The sequence below is a fragment of the Engystomops pustulosus genome, chromosome 3, assembly GCF_040894005.1.
Source record: "Engystomops pustulosus chromosome 3, aEngPut4.maternal, whole genome shotgun sequence".
Lineage (NCBI taxonomy): Eukaryota > Metazoa > Chordata > Amphibia > Anura > Leptodactylidae > Engystomops > Engystomops pustulosus.
Window position 1 is genome coordinate 159,384,945 of NC_092413.1, and position 12,261 is coordinate 159,397,205.

The 12,261-nt window shown below is 43.1% G+C and overlaps 1 protein-coding gene across 2 annotated transcripts in view; it reads left to right on the forward strand.

Annotated features, from left to right (window-relative positions):
* Positions 1 to 4,929: 4,929 nt before the first annotated feature.
* TBL1XR1 (TBL1X/Y related 1) overlaps positions 4,930 to 12,261 on the forward strand; it is a 67,544-nt gene continuing 60,212 nt past the window's right edge. For both annotated transcript variants that reach the window (XM_072142773.1, XM_072142774.1), the window contains exon 1: positions 4,930 to 5,152. The gene's annotated coding sequence lies outside the window, so the exon portion shown is untranslated. The remainder of the gene's footprint in view (positions 5,153 to 12,261) is intronic.

Here is a 12,261-nt window from a genome sequence, read left to right on the forward strand (position 1 = left end):
TGTAATAGTAGTAGTACTGTCATACAGCATTGTGTGTGCGTGTAATAGTAGTAGTACTGTCATACAGCATTGTGTGTGCGTGTAATAGTAGTAGTGCTGTCATACAGCATTGTGTGTGTGTGTAATAGTAGTACTGTCATACAGCATTGTGTGTGCGTGTAATAGTAGTAGTACTGTCATACAGCATTGTGTGTGCGTGTAATAGTAGTAGTACTGTCATACAGCATTGTGTGTGCGTGTAATAGTAGTAGTACTGTCATACAGCATTGTGTGTGCGTGTAATAGTAGTACTGTCATACAGCATTGTGTGTGCGTGTAATAGTAGTACTGTCATACAGCATTGTGTGTGTGTGTGTGTGTAATAGTAGTACTTTCATACAGCATTGTGTGTGTGTAATAGTAGTACTGTCATACAGCATTGTGTGTGTGTAATAGTAGTACTGTCATACAGCATTGTGTGTGTGTAATAGTAGTACTGTCATACAGCATTGTGTGTGTGTGTGTGCGTGTAATAGTAGTACTGTCATACAGCATTGTGTGTGTGTGTGTGTGTAATAGTAGTACTGTCATACAGCATTGTGTGTGTGTGTGTGTGTGTAATAGTAGTACTGTCATACAGCATTGTGTGTGTGTGTGTGTAATAGTAGTACTGTCATACAGCATTGTGTGTGTGTGTAATAGTAGTACTGTCATACAGCATTGTGTGTGTGTGTGTGTGTGTAATAGTAGTACTGTCATACAGCATTGTGTGTGTGTGTGTGTAATAGTAGTACTGTCATACAGCATTGTGTGTGTGTGTAATAGTAGTACTGTCATACAGCATTGTGTGTGTGTGTAATAGTAGTACTGTCATACAGCATTGTGTGTGTGTGTGTGTGTGTAATAGTAGTACTGTCATACAGCATTGTGTGTGTGTGTAATAGTAGTACTGTCATACAGCATTGTGTGTGTGTGTAATAGTAGTACTGTCATACAGCATTGTGTGTGTGTGTAATAGTAGTACTGTCATACAGCATTGTGTGTGTGTGTAATAGTAGTACTGTCATACAGCATTGTGTGTGTGTGTAATAGTAGTACTGTCATACAGCATTGTGTGTGTGTGTAATAGTAGTACTGTCATACAGCATTGTGTGTGTGTGTGTAATAGTAGTACTGTCATACAGCATTGTGTGTGTGTGTAATAGTAGTACTGTCATACAGCATTGTGTGTGTGTGTAATAGTAGTACTGTCATACAGCATTGTGTGTGTGTAATAGTAGTACTGTCATACAGCATTGTGTGTGTGTAATAGTAGTACTGTCATACAGCATTGTGTGTGTGTAATAGTAGTACTGTCATACAGCATTGTGTGTGTGTGTAATAGTAGTACTGTCATACAGCATTGTGTGTGTGTGTGGAATAGTAGTACTGTCATACAGCATTGTGTGTGTGTGTAATAGTAGTACTGTCATACAGCATTGTGTGTGTGTGTAATAGTAGTACTGTCATACAGCATTGTGTGTGTGTGTGTAATAGTAGTACTGTCTTACAGCATTGTGTGTGTGTGTGCAATAGTAGTACTGTCATACAGCATTGTGTGTGTGTGTGTGTGTGTAATAGTAGTACTGTCATACAGCATTGTGTGTGTGTGTGTAATAGTAGTACTGTCATACAGCATTGTGTGTGTGTGTGTGTGTAATAGTAGTACTGTCATACAGCATTGTGTGTGTGTGTGTGTAATAGTAGTACTGTCATACAGCATTGTGTGTGTGTGTGTAATAGTAGTACTGTCATACAGCATTGTGTGTGTGTGTGTGTGTGTGTAATAGTAGTACTGTCATACAGCATTGTGTGTGTGTGTGTGTGTGTGTAATAGTAGTACTGTCATACAGCATTGTGTGTGTGTGTGTGTAATAGTAGTACTGTCATACAGCATTGTGTGTGTGTGTGTGTGTAATAGTAGTACTGTCATACAGCATTGTGTGTGTGTGTGTGTGTGTAATAGTAGTACTGTCATACAGCATTGTGTGTGTGTGTAATAGTAGTACTGTCATACAGCATTGTGTGTGTGTGTAATAGTAGTACTGTCATACAGCATTGTGTGTGTGTGTAATAGTAGTACTGTCATACAGCATTGTGTGTGTGTGTAATAGTAGTACTGTCATACAGCATTGTGTGTGTGTGTAATAGTAGTACTGTCATACAGCATTGTGTGTGTGTGTAATAGTAGTACTGTCATACAGCATTGTGTGTGTGTGTAATAGTAGTACTGTCATACAGCATTGTGTGTGTGTGTAATAGTAGTACTGTCATACAGCATTGTGTGTGTGTGTAATAGTAGTACTGTCATACAGCATTGTGTGTGTGTAATAGTAGTACTGTCATACAGCATTGTGTGTGTGTAATAGTAGTACTGTCATACAGCATTGTGTGTGTGTGTAATAGTAGTACTGTCATACAGCATTGTGTGTGTGTGTAATAGTAGTACTGTCATACAGCATTGTGTGTGTGTGTGGAATAGTAGTACTGTCATACAGCATTGTGTGTGTGTGTGTGTGTAATAGTAGTACTGTCATACAGCATTGTGTGTGTGTGTGTAATAGTAGTACTGTCATACAGCATTGTGTGTGTGTGTAATAGTAGTACTGTCATACAGCATTGTGTGTGTGTGTAATAGTAGTACTGTCATACAGTATTGTGTGTGTGTGTGTGTAATAGTAGTACTGTCTTACAGCATTGTGTGTGTGTGTGTAATAGTAGTACTGTCATACAGCATTGTGTGTGTGTGTGTAATAGTAGTACTGTCATACAGCATTGTGTGTGTGTAATAGTAGTACTGTCATACAGCATTGTGTGTGTGTGTGTGTGTGTGTGTGTGTAATAGTAGTACTGTCATACAGCATTGTGTGTGTGTAATAGTAGTACTGTCATACAGCATTGTGTGTGTAATAGTAGTACTGTCATACAGCATTGTGTGTGTAATAGTAGTACTGTCATACAGCATTGTGTGTGTGTGTAATAGTAGTACTGTCATACAGCATTGTGTGTGTGTGTAATAGTAGTACTATCATACAGCATTGTGTGTGTGTGTGTGTGTAATAGTAGTACTATCATACAGCATTGTGTGTCTAGCAGTGTAGTGCAGCATTGTGTGTGTGTGTGTAATAGTAGTACTGTCATACAGCATTGTGTGTGTGTGTGTGTGTGTGTGTGTGTAATAGTAGTACTGTCATACAGCATTGTGTGTGTGTGTGTGTGTAATAGTAGTACTGTCGTACAGCATTGTGTGTGTGTGTGTAATAGTAGTACTGTCGTACAGCATTGTGTGTGTGTAATAGTAGTACTGTCGTACAGCATTGTGTGTGTGTAGCAGTGTAGTGCAGCAGTGTGTGTGTGCGTGTAATAGTAGTACTGTCATACAGCATTGTGTGTGTGTGTGTGTGTGTGTGTGTGTGTGCGTGTAATAGTAGTACTGTCATACAGCATTGTGTGTGTGTGTAATAGTAGTACTGTCATACAGTATTTTGTGTGTGTGTAATAGTAGTACTGTCTTACAGCATTGTGTGTGTGTGTGTAATAGTAGTACTGTCATACAGCATTGTGTGTGTGTAATAGTAGTACTGTCATACAGCATTGTGTGTGTGTAATAGTAGTACTGTCATACAGCATTGTGTGTGTGTGTGTAATAGTAGTACTGTCATACAGCATTGTGTGTGTGTGTGTGTGTGTAATAGTAGTACTGTCATACAGCATTGTGTGTGTGTGTGTGTGTAATAGTAGTACTATCATACAGCATTGTGTGTGTGTGTGTAATAGTAGTACTATCATACAGCATTGTGTGTCTAGCAGTGTAGTGCAGCATTGTGTGTGTGTGTAATAGTAGTACTGTCATACAGCATTGTGTGTGTGTGTGTGTAATAGTAGTACTGTCATACAGCATTGTGTGTGTGTGTGTAATAGTAGTACTGTCGTACAGCATTGTGTGTGTGTGTGTAATAGTAGTACTGTCGTACAGCATTGTGTGTGTGTAATAGTAGTACTGTTGTACAGCATTGTGTGTGTGTGTAATAGTAGTACTGTTGTACAGCATTGTGTGTGTGTGTAATAGTAGTACTGTTGTACAGCATTGTGTGTCTAGCAGTACGGTGCTGCACTGTGTAACAGCTGTGTATGTCTCTCTCTGCAAGTGTGTGACATCTGTGTGTGTATCGGGCAGTGCAGCTTTGTGCCTGTCAGTGCGAGTAACAGCAACATTTCTGTGTAGTGCAGCAGTGTGTGTGAGTACAGGTTTGTCTGGCAGTGTGTTTGTATAGCGGTGTATATATTTATGTGTGTGTCTAGCAGTGTATATACGGTGTACATATATGTGTGTGTCTAGCAGTGTATATACAGTACATATATGTGTGTCTAGCAGTGTATATACAGTACATATATATGTGTGGCTAGCAGTGTATACACAGTATATGTATGTATGTGTGGCTAGCAGTGTATACACAGTATATGTATGTATGTGTGGCTAGCAGTGTATACACAGTATATATATATATATATATATGTGTATATGTGTAGCAGTGTATATACGGTATGTGTGTGTGTTGTGTCTATGTGGGAGCAGCAGTGTATATATGTATGTGTGTCTAGCAGTGTATATACAGTATATATATGTATATGTATGTGTCTAGCAGTGTATATACAGTATATGTATGTATGTGTGGCTAGCAGTGTATGCACAGTATATGTATGTATGTGTGGCTAGCAGTGTATACACAGTATATATATATATATATATATATATATATATATATATATGTATATGTGTGTGTAGTAGTGTATATACGGTATGTGTGTGTGTTGTGTCTATGTGGGAGCAGCAGTGTGCAGAGGCCTGGGCGCCGTCGCTGCCACTTTCGCCCGGCCGGTCACCTCCCGCGTGCTGAGTGTCTATGAGCCGTTGGCTGCACGGAGACGTTTGGCTCTTTCTCTTAGTAACAGCTTTTTACATTCTGCCTCAATTCCTCTCCAGCCTAATCACTGGCAACTGCCCCCTCCCCCACCTGCCCTCCGCCGGATTTACCCCCTCCCCCCTTCCTGCTCTCACCAGGGCAATAACCGCACATTACCGGGCGCTCTAGCGGCGCGGGGAGGGAGCGCCTCATCCTGCTACACTATCCAGGTAAGTGCCCTTGTCGGTTACCCCCGGGTAGGGCGCCGCACACACTGGCGGTACCTGGGGCTGGACGTGGACACGGGGTGGGGGAGGGGGCTGCGGGGAATCCCTGGCTGAGGAGCTCACTATCAGCGCGGGGGGAGGGGAGCGCCTTAACCGCTTCACTGCTGGAGCGGGCCCGCTGCCCATCCCCCTCCCTCCCGGCACGTAATAGGTCTGTGCTCAGCCGCCCTGCCCCCACGCCTAACCCTGTAGCTGCCGGCAGCCTGGTGCCCTTTGACCTATTTAGTGTCAGGTCTATTATGACATATTGTAGCGGTGTGATCCCATTACAGGCAGGAAGTGCCTGAGCTCCGGGAAGTGCTCTCCGGGGGGCTGTGTCCTCAGGGAGGGGGCTAATAAAGTTACTAAGTTGATGATGTAATATTGATCTGTGGAGAACACGACTTTCTCTAAGAAACTTTTTTTTCCCCTTGAAGTATTACATAAGATCCCTCTAGGTGCCTGTGCCCGCAGATAAGGCGCTGCACTCTGGGGATGGGGTTATCAGGGGGACGCCGCGCCCCACATAACGGCCACGTGTAATGGACCTAGAGGCGTTATTACTGGATTGTGTCAGGCTGCGTTTACCCTTGCGTTAACATTTTATATTGCAACGTCGTCCATAACGCAGATGTGTGTAGGCCGTGTTCACATCCTGTGTTTGAATAGCGTTTAGAAACCCAATTCAAGCACCGCAGGGAGGAGCTACAAAAGCTTGTTGCTAGATGTAAACGTATCTGTGTTCGGATGTAACCCCTCCCACTGCGCAATACAAGCACAATGTGTGAATGCGGCCTAAGGATGATGGCACACGTGGCATTTTTAACCTGTTTTTGGGCCATTTTTTAGCTGTCCGTTAAAAACCGCATGCATTTTGAACCGTTTTATTTAATATAATTGGTAAAACCGGTCAAAAATGGATGCGTTTTCAATGGACTGCTTAAAAACGGCCCAAAAGCGGGTTCAAATCGCCATGTGTGCCGCCGGCCTGAGGGCGCGTTCACACGTTGTGTTTTGACCTGCGTTTTCATTGCGTTTGAAACGCATATACAACAGCTGAGGAGAGGTGATTTGCCTAATTACATAACTGCGATAACGCATCGTAAAAGCGATGTTAACGCATGAGTTTTGTTAACACATGCGTTAACATTGCTTTAACAAACGTAAACGGTAATGCAATTAGGCAAATCGCCTCTCATCAGCTGTTGTATATGCGTTTCAAACGCAATGAAAACGTGACCAAAACACAACGTTTTTATGGAAACGCCTGCGATCAGGAACGAGCCGCCGGTGTTTTGCGTTAATTTAACGCAAAACACCGCCGGCTCATTCCCGATCGCAGGCGTTTCCATAGAAACGCCGATGCGATCGGGCCGAGGCCCGCCCCGGTGGGCGCGACTTTGTCTGCGTTTGCAAGCGCAGACAAAGCACCACGTGTGGCGCCGGCCTAAGGCTCTGGGGCCTTGGTGCCAATCACATGCATTTCCCATAAAACGGATATGTGATCGGGCCAAGGTCCACCCCCTGCACGCTAGCGTTGCGTTACGCATGCAACTCATTGGAACGTGTAACCACAGCCTAAGGCCTCTTGCACACTAGCGTTGCGTTTCACGTCAGGGTGCAATGCGTGAAAAACTGACGTTTTGGCTGCGTTTTTGTTCCATTTTTCCTTGGAGTAATTTGCGTTTTTGCGTTTTTCACGCGCGTGTTGTTAGCGTTGTTTTTGCGTTTTCGGCGCATTTTTGACGCGCGTTTCAATGGGAGACTCGAGCAGTTTTCAAAGGGACCATGGTTTGGGATTAAAATGTGTTATTTAATTGAAAAATAATGTCTTCTGAACAATATATATGTGTGTGAAGAACACATTGCAGATGTTTAAATACATCTGCAATGTATTCTTCACACATATATATTGTTCTTCACATGCTATTTTGTTCGCGCCGTTCCGCGCGTATCTCCCGACAAGTAAGCAGATGTGCCGAACATCTGTAATCTATTCTGCACTGTGTTCTGCACTGTGTTTTTATCTTAAATGATCCTGTGGTCACTGTGTTCACTGTTTTTATTCTATTCTTCACTGTTCTTCACTGTGTTTTATTAATTAAATGATCGTTCGCGAGCAGGGGAAATAATGTTATTCTGGTCACCTAGCAACCCTTACGTTTAAAACGCATTGCACTCGCATTGCACTTGCAATGATTGCGAGTGCAATGCGTTCTTGATGCATCTCCATAGACTTGAATGGGGCGTGAAAATTGCGCGTGACTCGCAAAAATAGAGCATGCTGCGATTTTGACGCGCGTGCAAACGAACGCAAGCACGCGCGTTCAAAACCACGCTAATGGAGAAAGACCCATTGAATACAATGGGACAGAGTGCAATGCGAGTTCTGAGCGTCAAATGCACGCGCAGAACTCGCGCGTGAAAAACGCCAGTGGAGAAGGGGCCTTACAGTGCTGACACATATGGCTTTTTTAGGCAGTTTTTGGTTAGTGCATTTTCAGATCGGAAAAAAAAGCATGCATTTTTGACCAGTTTGAATTAAGATAATTTAACACATGCGTTTTTTTCTGATCTGAAAATGCACTAACCAAAAACGGCCTAAAAACGTCTGTGTGTCACCACCCTTAGTGTCCTGAAATTCCTGCTCAGCCAACTAGTGACGGTGACATGACACCAGAGCCGCCTGTGATTTTAGAGGATTTCCAGGGTGTGTCGAGTGATACCAGGAAGTAAGAGCATCAGAACGGGAGCAGCAGAAAATCTATGGGGGAAATTTAAAGGGAACCTGGCATTTAAATGAACCCACCCAAAATAAATAATCATAGCTTTTAATGAAGTAATAATCGTTGCCCTTATCCCTTTCCATGTCAAAAAATCAGTTTGTAAACTTAAATGCATCTCGCCTGAAGTGAGTCAAATGACCCGAAGTGAGTCCTGCATATTAAATGTTACTTGCGTTGTCCTGCCTCCTCGTCCTGATTGACAGGTCTCACTGCTAGGACATGCTGCTGTGTGGAACATAGCTCTGTTACATCAATCATCAGCTCATGTCATGTGACCAAGGGGATGTCATCGAAGGTCCTTTACCCAGTAACGTTCCAAACGTCTGCCCCATGTAGATCACATGAATCACAGCAGCCTTCATGGTCACATGAGAAACGGCATGGGACACGGGGAGGCGCTGGTTGACCAAGATGCCCCCTTAGATGCCAGGTAATATAAGATAAAGTTCATTTATGGGGATGTAAAGGAAACTATTTTTAGCTAAAATAAGGCTGTCAGTCAATTAGTTACTAAGGCTCTATGGGAGACGGTCACTAGCTGTATTTGTCTGCTACTTCTCTGGCGCATTGCTGACATTTTTAGACGAGGACATGAGCCTGGCGGAGATTTCTTTCTGGTGGATTAGGCCAGCGGGGAGGGAAAGGGGGGGGGGGGGGGAGTACTGGCATTCGATACATTTGGCCCTGGATAACCCCATTTCATTTGGAGAACCCACTCTTGTGTGACTGTTCCCCCCCCCCCCCCCCCCCCCCCCCCACTCCTGGATGAGGCTTATATTTCCTTTCCAGAAAGTTTCCTTGGAAATAAATGTAGTGTTTGGCCCAGCGCTTTTCCTCTCACATTAGTTATGCACTGCATCAGAGAATGATGGAATCACTGTGTTATGCCTGACAGGCAGAATTAATCAATCCCTGTGCCATACCCCAGCTGCTATGATGAGTGATCTAGCTCAGGTTGATTAGTCCTGTCTAAACTGTTTAGAAAGCTTTGTGTAATGTGTTTATCAATGGCAGGCTGAAGCAATCCAGCTTTCCCTGGTTCCTGAATGATATAACTATTTTTTCAGCAAAACCACTTGGCACTGGGATTAAAGGAAACCTACCCCTTGGAAATGGTCATTATGACCCACACTAACCTGCACATAAGGCGAGATGAGCTGGTGCAGGCACATATTTTCGTTAATAAAATAACGATTTGTAAGGATCATAACACTAGATTGTGTACTTTGCTAATAACCCACTTGACGCTACGTCACAGTGCTTGGGCATTAGCATACTAAAGGCGCCTACTATCGCCGAAGTCTCGTGACGACGGCAGCGAGACTTCGGCAGTCTCCTCGCAATAGCATGCGTAGCCGCCATATGAGGCGGCGATGCGCATGCTCTAATGCTCCTGAGGGCTCGCTGATGTCACCGGCTCTCAGGAGCGAAGAAGGGAGGGTGGGGGGAGGCAGGGATGGCACTCTGCATGCCTCCCCTAGTATGCTAATGCACAAGCGCTGTGACGTAGAGTCAAGCGCCAAGTGGATTATTAGCAAAGTACACAATCTAGTGTTATGATCCTTACAAATTGTTATTTGATTAATGAAAATATGTGCCTGCACCAGCTCATCTCGCCTTATGTGCAGGTTAGTGTGGGTCATAATGACCATTTCAAAGTGGAAGGTTTCCTTTAAACAAGATATGTGCCTGCATCAGTGTAGCTACAGCATTTTCAAGGTATGTTTGGTTCATAATGCACAAAATCAAATGGTAGGTGTCCTTTAATTGTTTACTTCCTGTGGGTAAATGTGGGTCCCTGGTCATGTGATGTCACACAGGTGCACGGCGTGTTAATGTCCCAGAGAGTTATTAGAGCTGTGTGACATCTGACCATGGACCCATGTTTACCCATAGGAAATAAACATTGAAGTTTTCCATAGTTATTCGAAAGCCATAAAGAAAGTACATTGGAAGATTGTATAACTTTTCATTATACAAACGTTAATCTTTGCCGAAATGGGAAGACTCTTTTTATTCTAGCCATATGATAGACTGTCTTACAAGGAAATCCTGTTACGCTAATTTCCATCCGTGTTTTGATGATGAGGAGAAAGTAGGATCTCCAGTACCCTATTGTAATGATAAATGGGATTTCCTTTAGTGATCTGAGACTCCTCATATACCTTGTATATAGGTGATGAATGTGTTAGTAAGACAGATCTCTCCAAATGTTTTCCCACAAAAAGGGCTGGCGGCTTGTGTACCCTTAGGTTATCTTTTAGAAGCCTTAAAAATATGTAGAAAATGGGTTATTCCGACAAACCTTCATCTTTATTGGTACAAGTATAAAAAAGAAAAGAAAAAAAAATATCTAAAATTTATACACTTTTTCCTGTATTTCCATTACATACACCCCATAGAGGCATATGCAAACTGAAAAAAAACCAAACATGTGCAACATATGTTTGTTCACCGCATGCGTCCTTTATATACCGAGAGAGACCTGGAGCTGTGGGAAGAGTATTTTTTTTTTTGGCTATGGATTGATACGGTGCTTTACGTGCTCATGGGTGAAAAATGTGCGGTATTGACGGTCAACATACAGCTGTATATACAGAACAGAAAAACGCCTACGCTAGTGTGCACAAGGCCTCACGGAAATGTGTATGACAACAGTTATATATGTCTTTGACCAGCCAAAGGTATAATTTATAACTCATGGGGACAGAAATGATGCTGACTCTGGAGCCGCTGATCGGTGCCCCCGGTGTCATAGGATGGTGCCAGTTGGCATAATCTATTCTATAACATAATATACTTGACCTGCTATACTAGCAATAATCTGTGCTGAATTGATGGTAAAGTGTCTTACCCAACGTATTTTCTTTCTGTACAACCCCTTAGGATTCATTCACACGCCGTGTGCTGGAGAGGAGGAGGTGGCCCCTCCTCCCTCCATAGGAAATAGCGGTGCACGGCCGCACACTCAGGCACCTTACCGCCGCCGGGCTGCCATTGCCGTCTATTGGGACGTATATGCGGCCGCATGTACGTCCTCACCGACGGCCGTGTAAATGAGCCCTTAGTTGACAGTTCCCACTTTTCTATGCAAAACTGAGGGTACATGTAGGCATAGATTTTCTCTAGAAGGCATGCTTACAACTTATAGGGCCGCATGTTCAGTTTATAGGTGACAGATTCCTAGATTCTTTTATTCATCCTGTATCTGTGTCGTGCTGTTCCTGCAACAAATCCCAATCCATCATATCTGGTCTGACAGTATTTCTGGTAGTTAGCCGGATAAAAACAATGCAGACTTCTAAGAAAACACATTTCAGAACTGTAGAATTATGGGGGAATGATGGTATTTAGAGCCAGTGATTGGCTACCGCGGTCACATGTCCATTTATTTATCAATTTTGGCTTGAAAATGATACCCCCAATACAGGAGGTGTGGGAGCAGCATCAGATGTACCGTATTTTTCGAACTATAAGGCACACAAAAAATCCTTTGATTTTCTCAGAAATCAAAGGTGCGCCTAGGGGTGATGGCACACGTGGCGTTTTTGGCCCATTTTTAAGCAGTCCATCAAAAACCGCATGCATTTTTGACGGACTGCTTAAAAACGGGCTAAAGATGCGCTCAAAACGCCACGTATATGAACCATACTTACAGACAACAGCTGCCTTGAACTGTGCACAGGTCTGCCACCTGCTGGACATTCATCCTTATAATCAGGTGCGCCTTATAATCCGGTGTGCATTATATATATACCCAGACGTTTTAGCAGGCATTTATTGATGGTGCGCCTTATAGTCCGAATAATATGGTAACGTGTAACATTCTGCAGTTTTTGGCTGCTCTACGAAGGGATCATATAAAGGTTTAGGAATTCTGTAATAATCACAATTCTTATCAGCTCTGAAAAATATTAATAGAAGTGTCACATAAATCATAGTGACATACGTAGAGCAAGAACTTGTTACTCGGGTATAGATGAATGTGCCCCATTGATTCTGCAAAGAGTTCTAGGAGATATACACCATAGAACTGGGAATACAAGTCAAGATTACAATACAGCCGGCAGCTCCGGACAAGATAAGTGGAATGTTCATGGAAAATTTCTCCATCTCATGATGTAATGCATGGACACCCAGTCCTGCCAAACCACATGCCTTGCCAAGCAACAAACAGAAAGCTTTTGGTGCAACTTCAGCTAGAGTTGTTATATTTTGGAAATCTCTCCTACAGCAGCATTTCCTATTTTAATTTAACCCGTTAAGGACACAGCTTAATTTGCCTGC